Consider the following 22,417-nt stretch of genomic DNA (forward strand, 5'->3'; position numbering starts at 1 on the left):
TATGGATCCTCTGCTGTTGCTTGAGGCTCAGGTGGCCTCAGTGTCAGAGAATGCCTTCTATCAGCTTTGGCTGGTGGCCCAGCTGCGTCCCTATCTGGACAGGGCTAACCTAACTTTTGTTGTCTGTGCTTTGGTAACGTCTAGGTTAGGGACGCGGCTGGTGCTGTGAGTTAAACCACAGAGCCTAGGGCTTGCTGATCAGAAGGTCGGCGGTTCGAATCCCCGCAACAGGGTGAGCTCCCATTCCTCGGTCCCTGCTCCTGCCAACCTACCAGTTCGAAAGCACGTCAAAGTGCAAGTAGATAAATATGTACCGCTCCTGTGGGAAGGTAAACGGTGTTTCCGTGCGCTGCTCTGGTTTGCCAGAAGAGGCTTAGTCATGCTGACCACATGGCCAGCTGTACACCGGCTCCCTTGGCCAGTAAAGTGAGATGAGCGCCACAACCCCAGAGTTGGTTACGACTGGACCTAATGGTCAGGGGTCCCTTTATCTTTACCTTAGGTTAGATTACTGCAACATGTTATACATGGGGCTGCCTCTGAAGATGGTCCAGAAACTTCAGCTGGTGCCAAATTCAACAACCAGGTTGCTCACCGGGGCATGACAGTTTGAGCATACGATATAATACCAGTCTTGGCCCAACTGCAATGGCTAACAATCCATTTCCAAGGCCATTTATGTTATGGCCTAAAAAGGTAAAGGTAAAGGACCCCTGACAGTTAAGTCCAGTTGTGACCTATTAAGCCTTAAATGGCTCAGAACTGTAATACCTCAAGGACCACTTCTCCTCATATGAACTGACCCGGATCCTGTGCTCATCATCTGAGGCCCTTCTTCATGTGCCTCCTCCTCAAGAGGTCCAGAGGGCAGCAATGTGAGAACGGGCCTTTTTTTGTGGTGGCTCCCCACTTGTGGAGTGCTCTCCCCAGGAAGGCTCGCCTGGCACCTTCATCACATATCTCTAAGTGCCAGGTCCAACATTCTAACCACTACACCACACTGGCTTTCTGGTTGAAATATAAAGAACTGTAAGAAGAAAGAGCAGCAGGGGTCTTGAAGGTGCCCACAAACACTTCACCCCTGGGTTGCAAAACTAAGCAGGCACACACATCATAGTCTTGTTCTCTGTTATGGTGAGGGGCATTATAGTTTAATGACATTGCAGCAAATGGTTCTAGATTTGGAATTATACATACAAATTGGCACATGCAGATTTGCATCTTCTTTTGTGGTAATGCATTTATTTTAGCAATGCCTAAGGGTCCTCCAGATGTCCTTTTTGTTGCTCATCCATGATGCTTTGAGCTCATGATGGTGTCAGAACAGTTATACCCAGGTGCCTGCAAAAGTTTGGATGAAGTCACCCTGTTGCATTTCCAGTCAGTACACGTCCCATAGCCTTCTGCTGAAATCCCATGATTTATTTTTTTATATGTACCACAAATGTTCCTGGGTGTTTTTTCTCCCACTTTTATTGTGCTTCCTCCGACGTCAATAAAGCAGAAATATTGGGGGTGCACCCTTAAGAATGTTGCAGCTTATGACAGAGTTAAGTGTGCTTCATTTGGGTATTGTGACTTTACTGCCATGTGTTTGAGCATGAAGAAGCTCAAGTCTGGGGGTTTCCAGCACATGGTACTTAGCTACACGGTTGGGATTACTGAAGGCTCTCCAAATGACCTCCTTTATACCAGATAGACCAGTATTTCTGGTGTGGCCTAAACTGGTGTCCACTTTCCATTTGCTCAAAGTTCCTTCAGTTTGGCAAGGTGACCAGCAGGTAGTGTATTCTGCTTCTTCTAAATGTAAAAAAAAAAAAAAAAAAAAGGAATTGGCAAATCAGACTCTTCCCCAGGAAATCGTGCAGGCCCTGACTATATCCTTAAAAAAAAATAAAAAAATAGAATATTATTGTCCTGTCCTTGGGGCCCCTTCCAAATCCACAGTTCTATGATTCTATGAGTTCTGGTCCCTCCCTTCTTCTTTCCCAAAACCCCTGATCTGAAACCTCTGTTTTAAAAGCACACCTTTTTTCCTGTGGTGACATCATAGCCTCTGTTAACCCTGGCAACCTCCCTCTCTCAGTTCTTCTGTTTCTGACCAATTCTTGTTGTGTTCTTAATGGCATCGCTATCAGCAATCTCCTGAACAGGAGAACTGGTTCAGCCTGTATTTTTCACTGGCCTGGAATCTCCCTTTGTGCTCCAAATGTTAGCTAAACTCTGCCCTTTACTAAAGTTAGGATTATGGGGAACCCTGTCCCCACTGCCCCAAATTCATAACAACAATATAGTGGTGGTGTAAAATAAAATCAATTAAATGACATAAAATAAGGAACAAAAGCCGAACCTTAAATCAAATTAATTCCCCCAAAATGTTTGGCAAAACAAAAACAGTTTCAGACCTCTGTTTTTTAAAAGGACAACATTTTTCCTCTGTGTAATCTAACACCCATGTTACCCCCTTGTTTCATACATCAAAGCATCTTTTGATGGACCATCAACACATCTGTCATGCTTCCATCTCAGGGAAAGACTCCATGCATTTGGTAATTTCTAGCATTCAATAATTTCCAACATTCACTAACCTCTTAGAATTATGGACACTTTTGCACCCCTAAATTCTGGTACCCCAAATCTGTACCAATACTTTGCTTCTTCCACAACCCACCTGAAACTCAACAGGACCTAGATCCAATGCTTAAGAAGCATCAGGGCTGCTTGTTGCTTGTAAAATGGAAGGACTGTGTATCAATAAACAGAGGTCAAAAGTCCTGTAGCACTTTCAGGACATTCCACCCAGTGAAATGGATCTGCATCTTTTGCTTACGTCCTCAACTAGGGCTGTCATTTATTAGCACGGTAAGATTTCCAGTAGCTGTGAGTCAGCTGAAATTGGAACTCCACTGGTTTTACACCTCTGGAAGTAAATACACAAGAGTTGAAGAAGAAATGTCACCGCTGCAGCACCCTTCTTATCTGTAACATTTGGTTGTGTGGGTGAGAGAGTTGCTGCTGAAGTAGATGAAACAAGGCTTTGAACAGTCCAGGGAGAGGAATGTTTTAGACGAGTGAACCATCTTCTCTTTTCAAATTGATCAAAAGGATGAGAAATTCCGACGACGAGAGCAAAACCCCCAAGAATGCCAGCCAAAAAAATGACTCCACTACTGTTCTGACTTTCCTATACTGTGTTTCTGGAAGCACCCTTTAATCATCAATGGGCAGATTTTATGCTCAGTTTCCATCTGATAAAGATGAGGTGGTGTGTTCTGGATCACAGTCACTATATAATTTCCCTTTGGATAAAGATAAAATGTGTTGTAAGTGTTTAAGGTAGCTGCCATATTTTTCCCTCTTTGGATAGGGGTGTCTCTGGTAACAGTGTTAACATGCTAACGACTTCCAAAACCCTACATTTCTGGTCAGCATTTACAAAAAAAATGCATATTTTAAAGGCTCCCTTTCAAAAACTACTGCGGAAACATTATTCAGAGATTGTGACTTTGGCAATCTAGTAAATAGGCATCCATCTTTCTTAAGAGACAATGGAGTGCATCTCCTGGGGAAGTCAAACTGCTGGAGAATCACAGCACCTGCTGTAGCTGCAGAGACCAGTAACTCATAACTGCTTCCTCCCACATTGTTTTTGCTGCGTTAGCGGCACCAACATGACCTCTCCGGGGTGGAAGCCTGGGCAGTGTGTATGGAGGTTCTGGGCTGCCAAAACAACAAGACGCCATTCTTGGCCTCCCTGTGGTCCAAAGGAAAGCAGAGCAATAAGTTTGGCACCAACTTGGCTGCAGGAGTTACTGGAAGGAGGCGTACAAGGCACCATCCAGCCATCTTAGGGACTCCGCTCCAGATTTGTGTAGGGTTTACTCCTTAGGCTTTTCTTCTCCTGAAGATGTTCCATAAGGTAACTCAGAGTGAGCCAGAGTGATTTCAGAAGAGCTTAGCTTCAAATGATTGTAAATGGAACATGCAGTCGTAACTTGGTTTTTGAACAGCTTAGTTCATAAACAACTCGGAACTCGAACGTCACAAAACCAGAAGTAGGTGTTCTGGTTTGCAGACTTTACCTTAGAAGATGAATGTCCGGCGTGGCTTCTGCGGCTTCTGATTGGCTGGAGGAGCATCCTGCAGCCAATCGGAAGTCGTGCCTTGGTTTCCGAACATTTCAGAAGTCAAACTGACTTCCGGAACGCATTCTGTTTGGAAACCAAGGTACTACTGTACAAAATAAATAAATGAATCCACAATTGCTTCTTCCCCAAATTGCTGCTTAATTTTCCAACACCCTTTTCCTGATTTTTATAGTCTGATCCATAAACAAATGCTGTTTTTTAAAAAAATGATAATGCTTTTTTTATATATGTAAAAATTACAAGAAAGTTTAGCTAGATTATTCAAATTCAAGTTCCTCTAGTCTTACTCTTAACAGGTATAAGGCTCATTGATACAGACAAGTGTAAGGTTCATGCAAACAGACATTTAACTAGGGCTTAGTGGAAGGAGCTGGTCTGCATTCTACCTTCACAATACATTCAGCTGACATACCTATCTGTGATTCAAATACCAATCTCAGCCGTCTGTCTTGCTTTTCTTTTTTCAGCAGGCTACCTGCATTGTTATTTTTGAAAGTGCAATGTGAATGCCTACTCATTTCTATGTTCGTTTACTGCTTTATGTTTACATCCATTTAAAAACTGTGAAATTGTTCTGAGGATGTGGATCTAAGACATCAAAAGCACCAGCCTATTAGTTTTGTGCACAGCTACTTTCTGCAGCTAAATCACAGAGCCTAGGGCTTACCGATCAGAAGGTGGGCGGTTCAAATCCCCATGATGGGATGAGCTCCCGTTGCTCGGTCCTCCTCCTGCCAACCTAGTAGTTCGAAAGCAAGTCAAAGTGCAAGTAGATAAATAGGTACCACTCCAGCAGGAAGGTAAACAGCGTTTCCGTGTGCTGCTCTGGTTCGCCAGAAGCAGCTTAATCATGCTGGCCACATGACCCGGAAGCTGTCTGCAGACAAATGCCGGCTCCTCAGCCTACAGAGTGAGATGAGTGCTGCAACCCCAGAGTCGTCCACAACTGGACCTAACAGTCAGGGGTGCCTTTACCTTACGTTCTGCAGCAAGCTCCCAGGTTTGATCCTGGCTATGAAATTTCATTCAACACAGTGAGTGCCCTTCAATAGTGGCCTCGTTCAAACAGAATGCTAAGCTACGGCTTAGCATTATGCGAATGCACCTGGGCAAATATTGGATCCCCATATTTTCCCACTCACTCCTCCAACATGGGATCAGAAACTTTCACTTCTATTTTCGATTAACCACAGTTGCGTTCAGGGCTGGCCCAATGCATTTTGGCACCTGAGGCAAACCACAAAATGGTGCATTGTAGCAGCAGCAGGCAATGCATTCCTTGGTCAGCCGGGTCTGCTGCCCTTGAGAATTCTGCTGCCTGAGGCGGTTGCCTCAACTTGCCTCATAGGTGGGCCGGTGCTGGTTGTGCTACACCCACACTCAGAACCCAGATTCTTAAGCTATGGTATGAAACTGGATTGTTTTAATAAGACATAGTTAAGAGTAACCACTGTTTGTCTAGGTTCAGAAATAATGCTAAACTGCAGTTAGTTAAAAATAGCAGCAAAAGCTTATAAGCTCTTCCCTGGAGGGAGAGAACGCGTAAGTTCAAGGTTTGTGCATGTAATACTAAACCATAGTTTTGTGCTACATCCGAGCAAAGCCAGTGCCCATTTAAACAACATACGTCTGTATGCACCCTTCAATTCAAGGAGGCTGAATAAAGTGGTTTGCCCATAAAGCAATTAAAAACCATTTCAAGCCCTGGCCCAGGGCAGCAGCTGACATGCTTAACAATCTGTGTTAGCAAGGCTCGGAATCCATGCTTGTCTGTACAAAGTTCACAGCCCTCTAGTATTCACAAAGTGTTAATTATGTGGCACAGATGGGATGTTTCAACTTATGGAATAAAGCTGCTTCCAGGCAGGCTGTTTCTTTTTTGGAGCATGTCGTCTGTTTAACAGCTGATTCTGAGAAGGAGCTGACAGGAGACGGATTCTGCAGCATTGCATTCCCTGCATTTCTTGCTGAAAAGAGCACGTTCTCGGCGGTTGAATTCTGAAATAAATGCACTTGGGAAAGTCAGACTCTATGGGAAAGGCCTCAGCTAACCGAATTGCGGAAGGGAAAAGAGACACTGACAATATATTTGCATATTTGCAGTCTGAAAGGGAAAACATACCACTATGATAAGGAAATTTGACAGATGCCGTCTGCGAGCATCTTATGTTGGCAACTATGCTGCCAAAACTATGGAGAACAACAAAGAGAATGCCATTATGGAGAGAATTACAGCACATGTGTTTAGGAAACACCCTATGTTCCTTCCTAAAGCACTCAACTGAAACATTCCCCTCCATCCCCCGAAACATGAATATTGTAGCACAGAAGAATTCATTATTGACAGTCATCTCTCCTGTCAATGTAAAAATGTACCCCCATGCTAGCCTTCTCCCTATCATTTATTATTATTTATTTTCTTATTAGAACTTACACACAGCCCTTCAAACACAGGATGAAGACTGCTTATGGTGAAACATTACAAAACAGCTGAAACAGAAAAATAAGCTAAAAACAAAAAATCTATAGCAGCTGAATAAAAAATAACCAGAGTAAATCAGATCAACAGAAATTCAACTGCCTGGAAAGTTATTTGCCTGGCAGTGGAAAGTCACCAGAGTGGGCAACAGGTGAACTTTTCTGGGAACAGCATTCCAAAGCTAAGGTTCCACCACTAAAAAGGCCCTGTCCCCTGTTGAAGCCATTGGTTCAAGTCCTACCCCCAGGGCAGGAGAAAACAAGCTTGTTCCCTCTTCCATGTGACAGCCCTTGAGATATTTGAAGATGGCTATATCTCCTCTCAGTCTCCTCCTTTTCAGGCTAAACATACCCAGCTCCTTCAACCATTCCTCATAAGGCTTGGTTTCCAGACCCTTGACCATCTTGGTTGCCCTCCTTTGTACACATTCCAGCTCAACAACATTCTTCTTAAATTGTGGTGCCCAGAATTGCACACAGTATTCCAGGTGTGGTCTGACCAAGGCAGACTAGAGTGACTTCCCTTGATCTGGACACTAGACTTCTGTTGAGGCAGCCTAGCATAGTGTTGCTCACTGGAAGGACAGATCCTGAAGCTGAGACTCCAATACTTTGGCCACCTCATGAGAAGAGAAGACTCCCTGGAAAAGACCCTGATGTTGGGAAAGATGGAGGGCACAAGGAGAAGGGGACGACCGAGGACGAGATGGTTGGATAATATTCTCGAAGCTACCAGCATGAGTTTGACCAAACTGCGGGAGGCAGTGGAAGACAGAAGTGCCTGGCGTGCTCTGGTCCATGGGGTCACGAAGAGTCAGACTAAACGACTAAACGACTAAACAACAACAGCATAGTGTTAGCTTTTTATTGCCTCATGTTGACTCATGCTATGCCCCAAGATCCTTTTCACATGTACTGCTTGTAAGCCATGTGTCCCCTGTCTTATATTTGTGCATTTGGTTCTCCCTGCCTAAGTTCAGGAAGAAGAATTGAGATACAGTCACACCTCGGGTTGAATGTGCTTCAGGTTGAGCGCTTTCGGGTTGCGCTCCACAGCAACCCGGAAGTAATAGAGGGTGTTACTTCCAGGTTTCGCCGCTCGCGTATGCGCAGACACTCAAAATGACGTCACACGCATGCGTGGAAGTGGCAAAACACGACCTGCGCATGTGCAGACAAGCCGTCACATCTTACGTTCTGTTCAGGATGTGAACGGGGCTCTGGAAAGGATCTCGTTCGCATCCCGAGGTACCACTGTATAAACACAGGACAATAAATGAAAGTAAAATATGCTATGTGGTCAACAATGTCGTGGTACCTAACCGAAAAAAGAAGTTCACCTTAAGATGATGGAGACCACCGATCGTCACTTTTGAAAGGGTTGTGGATCATGGATAGAAAACAACAACACTGTTTAATGCACTTAGAGGCACTTTGGGCTGCTTGAGCCGATAAGTCTTTGAGAACCTGTTAAAGGCTGGTTCACACATAGCTCTGTGTTACTTGACTAGCAGCTGACTGTGGGGATTGACTTCAGTGCTGTTTTTGAGGAGGCGTGGCACTGCCTGATATTAAAAGATTTGTCTAAGGTTTTAGATCTGCGACGGTTCATTCACACACTTAGATCAACATACAATGCAGCTGTCATCTAGTTTTATGAATATACAGGTGTAAACCAGCCATGAGTCACACTGAATAGAGGTGAGAAGTCTGCTAGAATAATAAGTAGTCTAAGAATAATTTCTGTGTTGCACAGACAGTCGGAGAGCAACGAGCTAAGATCTAAAGGGAAATTATATACACAGAGGAAACTGAAATGTATCCTATTAATTTTAACTGCACCAAAAATAGATTCTCTGCCTTTCACCAGCTCCTCCAAAGCACACCAAAAGCTTGCTGTTTTCATCCTCTTAACAATTTACTCCAGTCAATGTTTTGATCTGCTTCATTCTACTGCTTTGTCAAAATAAAAAAATGCTTACACTGGGGATGTAGGAGGTTTACTGTCCTCTCTGAGTATTTCCTAAATTGGCAGTTGCTTGGGTGGGGGTGGGGATTAATAGATGAAGAATCAAATCTGGAGTGGAAAGATAGCAAACATCTGGGGTGTGGGGTAATCACAAAAATCTTGAAAGGAGAGCTATTCCTTTCTTAACCTGGAAATAAAATGATGATGTAAATCATGGGTAGGCAAACTAAGGCCCGGGGGCCAGATCCGGCCCAATCACCTTCTAAATCTGGCCCGCGGACGGTCCAGGAATCAGCGTGTTTTTACATGAGTAGAATGTGTCCTTTTATTTAAAATGCATCTCTGGGTTATTTGTGAGGCATAGGAATTCATTCATTTCCCCTCCCTCCCAAAAAAATATAGTCTGGCCCCCACAAGGTTTGAGGGACAGTGGACCGGCCCCCTGCTGAAAAGGTTTGCTGACCCCTGATGTAAATGATCACAGCTTAATAAACCTGTATGCATCCATTCAAGGCATTTCTTCAACAGCCAGTGTGGTGTAGTGATTATAAGTGTCGGACTAGGGCCTGGGAGACCAGAGTTCAAATCCCCACTCACTGAGTGACCTTAAGCCAATCACTGCCTCCCCGCCTAACCTACCTCACAGGGTTGTTGTCAGAAGTAACTGAGGAGTGGGAGAATCATGTACGCCGCCTTGAGCTCCTTGGAGGAAAGGAAAGATATCAATGTAATAATCAAGATAAATAAACCATAATAAACAGCCCTTAATGTTGACCTTGCCTGCAATCAGAGTCTCAAGTCATTTATACATTTGTGAGATGATGGGAGCAACTGCATGGTTGTCCCTCTCCATTCCTGTGTGGCTCAGGGCCGGCCCTCCCATTAGGCAGAGTGAGTCAGCTCCTGGATACTGAGGGATGGGAAGAGGAGGGAACTGTGTGCGTACAATGCTTTACTCTGCTTCTCCTAAGCTAGCCTGCTGCCTTCAGGTGCAGCAGAAGACAATGTTGACAGCATCCAAGTATGATTCAGCTACAATTCCGGTCAGTTTTTGTACATGAAATACGAGGAGCCATCATCTTGTTGTTTGCCTCAGGCAGCAAAATGTCTTGGGTGAATTTTGGTATACAGCCCAATATTTGGGAATGGTGACAGTGCTAAGACTAGCCCTGGTCCTGTAGAAGGGTTTGAGGTGTGATTCATTCTCACACTGTAATTTGCTTGACAGCTGTGTTATGGTGTAGGAAATCTACCACATACTGAACCCTTCAGCAGACACGGGGCAGTGTGCAACGGAATAGCTGCACGAGCCCAAGGCTTAGTGCTGGTGCAACAGGAATCCCATCCGCTCCTCCCCATGTGAGTTCTGTACCATCCTTAAATCTGATCTGGAGGGTTGGGGGAAACCCCAGAAGAGATTTAAGGAGCATGTAAGGGGAATTGTGCAGGGTGAGGAGAAGGTGTGAATAACTGCAATGAAGAAATGATGATTCTGCAAGCTACACCTGCTGAAATTGCTTCTTATACTCAGCTATTAAAAGTGTAAGGAGTCCTGTCCTTTTTTTTTTTTTTTTTTTTTTGCATCTGCCCACCATACCTGCAGCCTTTAGAAGCCAGGGAGCTGCTTATGCACTCAGAGATGGAGCCTGGGGTTCAAAATGGAGCCCGAAAAGAGACCCGTACCAAGGTGTCTAAACTGGTCAGACCAGCAGGTCTTCCCACATAAGCCAACCTGGAATGGACTGTTTATTTATTATCCTGCCAAAATAATAAGAATAAGAATTACAGCAGCAGCAGCTCCGCTCTACCCAGCTCTCAAGGACTGCCTATTAGAGGCATCCCACGCCATCTAGACATATTTGTTTATTATTATTATTTTTAATAAATTTTTTATTAATTTCCAATTTTTTAACATAAACAAAAACAACATAAAAACAAACACAAAAACTCATATTTTCTTAACCTTATTTCCATGACCCTCTTTTCCCGGACTTCCCCATACCTTTCCCTTTTTGCATCCTTAATTTTAAACCATTATTCAGCAACCCTTCTTAACCAATTAAATGTAAATTCATTCTCTTTTTCAATTCCACCCTAAAATTAAACACAATTTTCCGCTGCAATTCTACGTCTTCTTTTCCCTCAGCATTTTAGCACTCCTCAATTTTATAATAATTCTTAAGATACATCTTAAATTTCTTCCAATCTTCTTCCACAGTCTCTTTCTCTTGGTCGCGGATTCTGCCGGTCATTTCTGCCAGTCCCATAAAATCAATCACTTTCGCCTGCCATTCCTCCAGCGTGGGTAGCTCTTGTGTCTTCCAATACTTTGCTAGAAGAATCCTTGCTGCCGTAGTAGCGTACAAAAAGAAATTCTTATCCTTCTTCGGCACCAACTGGCCGACCATACCCAAGAGAAATGCCTCTGGTTTCTTGTTAAAGGTGCACTTAAGCACTTTCTTAATTTCATTATAAATCATTTCCCAGAAGGCCTTAATCTTTGGGCAGGTCCACCAAAGGTGGAAAAAGGTACCTTCAGTCTCTTTACATTTCCAACATTTGTTATTGGGCAGATGATAAATCTTCGCAAGCTTGACTGGGGTCATGTACCACCTGTAAATCATTTTCATGTTTTCTCGTAAGGCATTACATGCCGTAAATTTAATACCTGTGGTCCATAACTGCTCCCAGTCAGCAAACATAATGTCATGACCTATGTCCTGTGCCCATTTAACCATAGCAGACTTCACTGTCTCATCTAATGTATTCCACTTCAACAGCAAGTTATACATTCTTGATAAATTCTTAGTATTGGGTTCTAACAGTTCTGTTTCTAGTTTCGATTTCTCCACCTGGAAACCAATTTTCCTGTCTTGTTTGTAGGCCTCCATTATTTGAAAATAATGGAGCCAATCTCGTACCTTGGACTTTATTTTCTCATAACTTTGTAATTTAAATTCACCACCTTCTTGTTCTAGAATTTCAGAATATTTCGGCCAATTAGTTCTCATGTTAAGTTTCTTTACCTCCTTGGCCTCCATAGGTGAGAGCCACCTGGGAGTTTTATTTTCCAATAAATCTTTGTACCGTATCCAAACATTATATAGTGCTTTCCTGACAATGTGATTTTTAAAACCCTTATACACTTTAACCTTGTCATACCAGATATATGCATGCCAACCAAAGTTATTATCAAATCCTTCCAAATCTAGAATGTCTGCATTTTCAAGAAGTAGCCAATCTTTTAACCAGCAGAAAGCTGCCGATTCATAGTAGAGTCTTAAGTCCGGCAGGGCAAACCCCCCTCTTTCTTTAGAATCGGTAAGTATCTTAAACTTAATTCTGGGCTTTTTGCCCTGCCAGACAAATTTAGATATATCTTTCTGCCACTTCTTGAAACAGTCCAGTTTATCAACAATTTGTAATGTCTGAAACAAAAATAACATTCTAGGCAATACATTCATTTTGATTACTGCGATTCGACCTAACAAGGAAAGCTTCAGGTTTGACCATATTTCTAAATCTTTCTTTATCTCAGTCCAGCACTTATCATAGTTATCCTTAAATAAGTTTACATTCTTAGATGTCATGTTAATCCCCAGGTATTTTACACTCTTTGCCACCACTAACCCAGTTTCCTCTTGGAATCTATCTCTTTCAACATTTGTTAAGTTTTTTTCCAGTACCTTGGTTTTTTGTTTGTTCAACTTAAATCCTGCGACCTGGCCGAATACTTGAATTAGTTCTAGAGCTCTTTTGGTACTAGTGTCTGGCTCTTGCAAGGTCAATACTAAGTCATCTGCAAAGGCCTTTAATTTGTAGTGTCTGGCTCCGACCTGAATCCTTTTTACCAGCTGGTCTCCCCTAATCATATTTAACAGAACCTCCAGGACCGATATGAACAGTAATGGGGATATTGGGCACCCCTGACGTGTCCCTTTTTCTATAGGTAATTCATCCATAACCACATTATTTACAATTAGCTTTGCCTTTTGCTCAGAATAAATTGCACTTATACCATTTTCAAACCTTTGGCCTACCCCCATCCCGTGGAGATTCTTTTTCATAAATTTCCAAGATATATTGTCAAAGGCTTTCTCCGCGTCCACAAAAATTAAAACTGCCTTTGTATTGATGTTCACTGTCAACATTTCTATAATGTCAATTATATTCCTTACATTGGTAGATATATGCCTACCCGGGAGAAAGCCTGCCTGATCTTTATGGATCTCCTCCACCAGCACCTTCTTTAATCTTTTTGCCAAAATGTCTGCAAAAATTTTATAATCCACATTAAGTAGTGATATAGGGCGGTAGTTCTTGATCTGTTTTTTATCAACCTCAGTCTTTGGTATAAGTGTGATGAAGGCTTCTTTCCACGTCTCAGGTGCCCTTTTCCCCTCTAATATCTCGTTACAAACCTCCTTAAGCGGCTGTATTATTCAGTCTTTCAAAGCTTTGTAGTATCTGGAGGTTAATCCATCTGGCCCTGGAGATTTCCCCAGTTGCATATTTTGAATGGCACCCTCAATTTCTTGTTCAGTTATTTTCTCATTTAAAAGCAACATACTTTGTTGCGAAATTTTTTGTAATCCATGTTTCTTAAGAAATTCTTCCATTTCTCTTTCGTTTTCCGGCCCTTGTGCGTACAGTCTTCTGAAATAACTCTGAAAGCAATTGCTGATCTCATTTGGTTTAGAAATGTTCTTTCCGTCTACCTCCAAACTTGTGACTGTGTTCAATTTCTGTCTCTTCTTCAATTGCCATGATAGGAGTTTTCCACATTTATCTGCCGATTCGAATGTCTTTTGTCTCATTCGTTTAATTTTCCATTCAATCTCCTGATTCATCAATTCCATATATTGCTTCTGGTACAGTTTAATTTCTCTCAAGATCTCATGTGACTTTGGGTTGGATCTCAATTTCTTTTCACTGTCTTTTATCTTTTCCAAAATTTTATCTTTCTTCTCCTGCTGTTTCCTCCTTTTCAAGGAATTCTGCTGTATCAGGAAACCCCTCATCACGGCCTTGCTTGCGTCCCAGATCACTCGTTTCTCCACTTCTGTCCTCAGATTTATCTCAAAGTAGTCCTTCAAAGTCTTTTGGGCCTTTTGGTACACCTCTGGATCTCTGAATAGGGTGTCATTCATTCTCCATCTGAAGGGGCCAGCTGTTGTTATTTTCATTTCCATCTTTACCGCATTATGGTCGGAGCATGTCTTTGGGCAGATTTCCACTTTCTTTATCTTTGGAGCCATTCCACTAGTAATCCATATTTGATCTATTCTTGTCCAGGTCATCTGTGATTCTGAAAAGAATGTTCCCTCCCTCTCGAGAGGATTTCTTGTTCTCCAAATGTCAATCAAGTCCAAGTTGTCAGTCATTTCAAAGAAAGTCTTGGGTAATCTCCCGTCCTTGGAGATCACCTGTCTTTGTGCTTTGTCCGTATTTGTAGAGACGACACCATTCATATCGCCTAAAAGGATCACCTTATAATCCAGATAGTCCATTAATGTCTCGTGTAATTTCTTGTAAAATTCTGCTTTCCCTTCATTCGGTGCATAAATTCCAAATAGACATATTTGTTTAGAAGCCTTCAGTACTTGTATCTCTAATTTATTTCTCTTTCCACAACATGATCCAGTGTCCTCGATTTCCCCTACACAGAATGTCTTTTTATCCAATAACATTCCTCTGTCTGATGACTTCCATTTTCAAACACCTGTCCCTCCTGGCTGGTATTTTTGTATAACTCAGTATTAACCCTTTATTGTCAATACTGGATATTAAGAGTGGAAGTATTGTGAATAAAATCACATTAGGCCCCTCAGAGCCAGCCTGGTGCAGAGGTTAAAGCAAGGACAGGTGGTAGCCTCCAGATCTTCTGGACTAGAACTCACATCAGCCCCACCCAGCATAACAGGGCTAGTAGTCCACAACATCTTGAGGAGACCACATTAGAGAGTGTTGGACTAGAACAGGGGAGAGCAGGGTTGAAATCTTCACCAAGCTGCGAAGATGACTCTATGATCTTGGGCCCATCACTGTCTCTCAGCCCAACCACAGGGTCCTTCCAAGAATAAATTGGGGGGGGGGGCATGTGCAATGCCTCAAGCTCTTTATAGGAAAGATGGGTTGCAAATGTAGCAAACAAATAAGACTTCCACGCCCCACTGTTTCCTTTTCAAACAATCTTACAAAATCTCTCAATCTGCAGCTTGGAAAAAGCAATAACCGAGCTGTTGTCATGCTTTTAATATGTTGGGTAATCAGATTCCTCAGCACTGAAGAGATAGGTGGATAGATTGGCCCCATTTATTACTTTTCTTTTGTTTTCTTTTGTAAGGTTAAGATCCGTCTGAAGAGCTCTTGTTAACTCTAAGCATGGCTTCAGCATTCTTCATTTGAAGACAAATGGGGAAAAATGTGGATGTTTTCAGTCTAAAAGTGTTGTTGTTGTTGTTGCATTTCTGCATCATAAAATATGCTGGTAGCCCCTATATTATATGGAATACAGTGGTACCTCGGGTTACATACACTTCAGGTTACACACTCTGCTAACCCAGAAATAGTGCTTCAGGTTAAGAACTTTGCTTCAGGATAAGAACAGAAATCAGGCGGCGCGGCAGCAGCAGGAGGCCCCACTAGCTAAAGTGGTGCTTCAGGTTAAGAACAGTTTCAGGTTAAGAACGGACCTCCGGAACGAATTAAGTACTTAACCCGAGATACCACTGTATATATTTTGTTTACAACTGCCAGAGGGATAGCTATGTTAGCCTGTTGCAGAAAAAACTATAGAGCAGAGCTCTCCAAACTCTGTGCTGTGACACTTTAGTGCAGTGGTTTTCAACCAAGTGGTTTTCAACCAGTGTGTCGTGACATCCTGGGGTGCCTTGAATGATGGTCAGGGGTGCCATGGGCAACACTGGCCTCTGTCCTCTTTCTTTCTTTCCCTCCCTCCTCTGATGCCCTCTCAAGTCTCTGCCTCCCAAAGGCTTGCACAGCTGTTTGTTGCAGCAGCCCTGGCTACAAGCTCCCCAGGCTGATCAGAGGCTGGCAAGGGGGTGCTTCCCAGGCCCCTGTGAGGCAGTGTGAGGAGGCACCTCTCTTTGCAGTGGGGCAGCTGAGAGACATGGGGGGCAGCAGCGGCTACCCAGAGGACTCCCAAGGAGAGGGAAGAGGAGAGGAGTCAAGGAAACCCTCCACAAGGGAGGGTGTTTGAAAAAGAGTGAGAGGCTGCCGGCTCTGCAGGCAAGGGGTGACATAACTGGGCTCCTGAGCCCCACAGGGGTGCCGCAGAAATAATGTAGTTGGTCAAGGGAGCCGTGGACCCAAAAATGTTGAAAACCTCTGCTTTAGTGTGTTGGCTGCAGTGTGTAGATTTGTCGTGCAAACACTCCCCGTGCTCCTCCCAGGTCTGGAAAGAGGTTAGTTTAATCTCCAGTTTGCTAGTAAAACTGAATGACTGTGTCGCGAAATGGTGCATGTCTAAAAAGTGTGTCACCAACATGAAAAGTTTGGAAAGCTCTGCTATAGAGTGTCTTAGAGGTCAAGGCCTGCCTAAGCCATTTTGCAGCAAGACACACACTCACATGCACGTACACCCTGCTGCTACATCCCACAGTGTTGGGATCCACTATGTGTTGCAGGCTCTGCAGAGATGCTGCCCTAACTCTTGCAAGGCTTTAGCCAAGGTAAGTGGCCAAACAGGAGCTCACAGTCCACAGCGAAGGGTGCATGCTCATTCTGGCAGCCCAGCAGGTCCAGGGGCAGGCAGAAGGAAGGATTCACTTCACAGCTGGGGCTGATGGGAGTTGTCCAAAACATCAAGCAGGGGGAAAGAAAGTTCGTGAAGGCTGGTATAGGGCCATGCCTTTACCCTAACCTCAGCTGACCCCAATTTGAATTGCTTTACTCCCAAACAAGTGTTACGAAGGCCAGATCTACACCATACATTTAGAGCACATCGAATGTGCTTCTAGAGCTCATGGCGCCCCCCAAAGAACCCTTAGAACTGTGGTTTTCCTCCTCAATCAACTACAATTCCCAGCATCCTTAGCAAACTACACTTCCCAGGATTCTTTGGGGGCAAGACATGTGCTTGAAATGCGCATTGAACGTGCTTGAAAGGTATGGTGTACATCTGCCTACTTCTGGCCAGGGAGAGGTTCCAGAGACAGCATCACTGGTTTCAGTTTCGTTCTTAGATGAGATATTTATTGGAGATCACACATACACATAGGCAGGGTGGTATTGTAATATTTGCTTTATTTACAAATATGCAAGCAGAGCAACATCAAGGGCAAACAGGAACTACCTCAGCAGATCCCCAGAGGACAGTTTCTGGTGCTGCCTCTCCTCAGAGCTTGCAGCCCCTAGCTCTGGCAAGAAACTCTCTCTTTTCCTCCCCGAATTTCCCATTCAAGTTCCAAAAACAACAGATCTTTGACCTATTGATCTATGTAGTGGAAATTAAGGCCCATTCAGAAAACATCCCACAGCCTTTGATAAGAAAATCAAGGTGCTTTAGTTAATAATAAAAATAAAAATAAAAATCCTGACTCCAGTCAGTCAAATGCTTTAAACTCATCTTGCAGCACAAATATTTTGCTGGTTAAAATAATTGTAGGAAACTGCCTTTCGGAACTAACACCCCCCCCCCTTCCAAAACACCTGATAACAGGAAAAGCTCTCCTTGCTGCCCATAAAGAAGCCTAGTCATGGTGCAATTCTTTGCAAGCCTAACCTACGTCACAGGGTTGTTGTGAGGATCAAATGTGGAGGAGGCCTATGTACCACACTTTGAGCTTCTTGGAGGAAAATTGGGTTATAAATGCAATCAATCAATCAATCATCTACTCAGAAGTAAGCCCCACTGAGTTCAATGGGGCTTGCCCTAGGTCAGAATGTCCAGGTCTAAGGTAAAGGGTATAGGGTAAAGGGACCCCTGACTATTAGGTCCAGTTGTTGCCAAATCTGGTGTTGCGACACTCATCTCGCTTTATTGGCCAAGGGAGCCGCCATGCAGCTTCTGGGTCATGTGGCCAGCATAACTAAGCCACTTCTGGTGAACCAGAGCAGCTCACGGAAACACCGTTTACCTTCCTGCTGGAGTGGTACCTATTTATCTACTTGCACTTTGACGTGCTTTCGAACTGCTAGGTTGGCAGGAACTGGGACCGAGCAATGGGAGCTCACCCCGCTGTGGGGATTCGAACCGCCGACCTTCTGAACGGCAAGTCCTAGGCTCTGTGGTTTAACCCACAGCACCACCCGTGTCCAATGTCCAGGTCTACTTGGTAGTAAACCCTATTGAACCCAATGCAATCTCATGCATATTTACTAGGAAGCAGGTCCTACAGTGTGCTCAACTAGGTTTACTCCCAGGTAAGTCTATAAAGCTCTGCAGCTTTGGTGCCTAAAATGTGAGGCGGTGCTTTTTCCCAGAGCTCTGCATTTTTTGTTTTATTTTAAACTTGCTTCAAAAACGTCTTAACTTTCCACCTTCAAAGGGTCTTGCTATGCAGAGAGATGGGTTGTGCCTGGGCCTGCACTGCAAAGGGAGCTGATATTAAGCAGCGGGGGTGTATTCATCAGGGAAATGGAGGTCAGGAATGAACTCAGGATAGCTCACTAGGTAGAGCTAAGAGCCTCTTAGTCTCAATGCCGTGGGTTCGAGCTCCACGTTGGGTGAAAGATTCCTGCATTTGCAGCGGGTTGAGCTAGATGACTCCCGGGATCCCTTTCCAACTCTTGCAATTCCGTGATTGATGGAAGGTTGGAACAGCCTTCCAAGAGCCCCTCGCTGCCGTTCCCTCCGCCGCAGGGTTGCAGTACCCCCGAGAGGGCGCTAGGTGTCATGCGGCCGAGACCCATTCAAAGGCTCCTCATGCAACTTGGGCACGTGCGAGTTAAAACGGAGGGCCGGCGTTGTCTCTGTAAAGATCGCTGCTTAAACGCTTCCATTTAGAGAGAGAGAGAGGGGGGGGGGGGGCTCCAGGGCTCTAATCAGCAACGGCCCCCTTTGCAGCGCGCATTTTGCCAGCTCCGGCTCGCCCGCCCCCCGCATGAGCTCACCTCTCCTTGACCCTCCGCCACTCCTCTACTGCGGCGACCGACCAATCAAGCCCTCGCTCCTCGGCCACTTCGCTGAATGCAAACGTCTCTGGCCGTGCCTCTATTTCTATGGTAACCCAGCAGAAGAGATGCGGTCGCGCGCATTACAGGGCTGGAATAAGCAATGGGGAGATGGGAAGCGCTTCACTTTCAAAACAAAAACAAAAAAAACGTATTTTTTTGGGGGGGGGGCCCGTCTTGGCTTATTCTAAGCTGCGCTGTAGAGATAGACGCTTCCCTCCCCCGCCCCCCCCGCGCAGCTTTATGGATTTCTTTGCAACGAATCTAATAGCTGGTTTTGCTATGTTTTTGCGATGAATGGTGAATTGTGTCAGTAAGGATTGCCTTAAAAAACAACACACCACACACAGACACACATTTCCTTTAACAACAACTGGACAGGCAGAAGTTCAGCAGGTGACGTTTCCTTCCCCCACCCTGTGCAAGTTTGCTAATATTATTACTGTATTGTATGACCCTCGGGGTCCCTTCCAACTCGGCGATTCTCTGATTTTGTTACATATTTATTTATACCCAACCTTCTTCCCTAAGGCAGTTTACAGATAAAAGAACAATTAAAACATGGGGGGGGGGGCCCCTAACCATTTAAAAACATTTAAGCATTTATAGCATTAAATAGATCATTATATGTTGTATGTATACATACAGTCACAACCAAAACAGCACAGCACCAACCCCCTCATTCATAGAATTGTAGCACTTGTGGTGGTGGTGAATTGTGAACTGAAAGAAAGTACTATGAGCAAGTACCCTAGAGAATCAAACTCAGTGATGACAGCTATTGCCCATCTGTGCTTGTTTTGTGAACTGAAGTACAACCTGTGAATAATTTCTCCTCTGGAAGGCCCACCGAAATGAATGGGAGTTGTACAACAGCAGTACATAGTCTGCAGTTGTATACAGACTTACCTGGGAGTATGTCCCATGGGACTACGTTTGAGTAGACGTTAATAGCATTGCCCTGTTTGGCCCTGTTCACACACTTGCTTCTTCATATTCATTCTCCTTTATAGGAGAAGTCTCTGGTGGCACATTATGAAACTATCATGTGATTGCCCCAACATATACCCAACTTGCAGCTTAAGCTATATTTAGTCTGCCAACACTCAGCCCCTATTTGTTCTGCTGACACCGAATCTAATTTTAGAAGTTTTGTGATGGAACAATAAACGTGGATTATGTAGTATCATGGAGCTGGGATCTGCACATCCAGTTCCACATTAGTAATATTCATCTCTTACTTTCAGTTATCTTGTACAAAAGTTTTGTGTGGGTGTGTTTGTGTGGGTGGGTAACATTTCCAACTAAACTATTAAAACATTGAATTCATGCACAATCCCGTTTATGAAAATCTAAACTATCATTAATTCATTTGGTTCTGGTTATGAATTAATTCATTTGGTTATGGTTATGAATTGCTTCCCATGAGGCATCCCAGAGCAATTTGCAATACAATAAAAACATATATGGAGCAACTGCATGTATAAAGGCCCAATTCTGACATATGAAATGGATCTCCTGATAGGATTGGATATTTTTAGGATGCCCTCCTGTAGAACACAGTTATCTTCTTCTTCTTCAGCAATCACTCATAGCCGAGTAAGATTGTCTTCCATAAACACAGTTTTAACAATGATTCCATAAGTGACTGTGGAGGCCAGTTCTGAATCCACATGTCCTTCCACAGTGGGGACATTGGTTTCCGGGCGGGAGTTGATCATGGTGTGGATTTGCCAAGTGTGCCTTTGTCTTAGCACTTTTCTCCCTTAAGTCCTGACTTTGAGTGTCTTCAAAGCCCATGACACCTTTGGAGCGCTTGCAGGCGCTGGTGTTTATACTACATTTTTTTAGATTTGCCTTGAGACAGTCTTTAAACCTCTTTCGTTGACCACCAGCATTACGCTTTCCATTTTTAAGTTCGGAACAGAGTAGTTGCATTGGAATACGATAATCAGGCATCCGCACAACATGACCAGTCCAACAAAGTGGATGTTGAAGAATCATTGCTTCAACACTGGTGATCTTTGCTTCTTCCAGTACACTGGTATTAGTTTGCTGGGTATGAAGGGAATGAGAATCTTTTGGGCATTCTGGTTCCAAGGGATGCAAGGCTTTATGTATCAGTACCAGCTCCTTGAACTTATCCCAATAGCCAATTGGCAGCCAATTCTTTCAGCAGCAATATACTGGCAATATTCTACCCCTAGTTAGCAGTCTCGCCTTTACATTTTGCACTACCTGCAGTTTCCAGATCAGCCCGAAGGGCAGACCCACCTTGGAAGAATCCAGTCTGGAGGTTAGCAGCACATGGATGACAGCGGTTAGGCTATCCTGGTCCAGAAACTGTAGCTGGTAAAAAGGCACTCATAGCCTGGGACTCTAGTGACAGAGATGGATCCAAGTTCCCACCAGAACTATGAACCTTCTCCTTCCGGGGGCATATGACCTCATCCAAAGCAAGCTATTGACCAATAATCCAGACTTAGGACCTACTCGCCCCCCAGCATCTCCTCCTTGGCAGGACTCAGAGAGTCACTTCCTTGGCTCTCATCCAGCCTGCCACTGAAACCAGGCACCAGTCCAGAACTTGCACGGCTTCTCCTGATTTAGATGTTACAGAGAAATGGAGCTCAGTATCATCTGCATACCGATGACAGCTCTCAACAGCTTCATGTACATTCACACAATGTTGTTCGCATCAGAGAAAGGGTGGAGATGTCTTCACCCGATATGCAGGACCTTTTTGGTTTTGCTGACCACACACCCACACCCACACCCACACACCCCGGATGCTTACTCCAGTGGTGGAGGAAGCCACTTGGGCACCTGGGGCGGTGCGCCCAGGGGCAGGTGAGCCGTCCATAGGGATGGGGCGCACTGTGGGGCCTCCAGAGTCTGCCTGCCTCCTCCCAATCAGCCGCCCTACAGCTGGGGGGGGAGGCAGTGGGTGGACCATTTGGGCAGCGTGGAGCCTCCCAGGAGAGACATGTGGCTCGGGCGCACTGCAGGCCCCGCTGTGAGTGCTGCCTGGCATTTTGTCACCCCCCCAGTGGTGACACCCAAAGTGATCCGCCCCCACTGCACCCCGCTTCCTCCGCCCCTGTGTTACTCATGAAGCTGTTATCTGTGCATGTGGAATGGCTGTCTCAAATGTGCACACTGTTCACAAAGTGAATGTGGCATAATAATAATAATAATAATAATAATAATAATAATAATAATTTATTATTTATACCCTGCCCATCTGGCTGAGTTTCACCAGCCATTCTGGGCAGCTCCCAGTCGAGTGTTAAAAACAATACAGTATTAAATATTGATACGGAAGGTGGGGGGCATGCCTTCTTCACCTTCTTCTTCGCTACAATATATCCATTTATTTCCAATTGTCAATGTCAAAAGGGACTAAAATCTATAAAATTCATAGAAACTCAACGTGCCAATTTGCTCAATTTCTCTAGGACTCCATGACACCTCCCCTGTCCTCCATAATCCCTCAAGCAAGGTGTCAAGACCCTAATCCTGTCAAATCACTCTGCCAAGCCTTTCCTCCGTGCATGGACCATTGTCTTCTCATCACCGGTACTCAGGATGTGCTTATCTGCGCATATCTCCAGCTCTGCATATTCCCCCCTCCCTCCTCCATATGTTAATCCTGTGTAACCCAACCTCTTCTTAATGTATTCAT

The 22,417-nt window shown here is 44.3% G+C and overlaps 1 long non-coding RNA gene across 1 annotated transcript in view; it reads right to left on the bottom strand.

Annotated features, from left to right (window-relative positions):
- Positions 1-5,998: 5,998 nt before the first annotated feature.
- Positions 5,999-22,417, bottom strand: part of LOC307217257 — a 29,132-nt gene continuing 12,713 nt past the window's right edge. The window contains exons 2-4 of the long non-coding RNA XR_013839495.1: positions 18,673-18,823; positions 9,235-9,297; positions 5,999-6,146 (exon numbers count right to left, since the gene is read on the bottom strand). This is a non-coding gene — a long non-coding RNA (uncharacterized lncRNA). The remainder of the gene's footprint in view (positions 6,147-9,234; positions 9,298-18,672; positions 18,824-22,417) is intronic.

Source organism: Podarcis cretensis, assembly GCF_951804945.1.
Source record: "Podarcis cretensis genome assembly, chromosome: 5".
Lineage (NCBI taxonomy): Eukaryota > Metazoa > Chordata > Lepidosauria > Squamata > Lacertidae > Podarcis > Podarcis cretensis.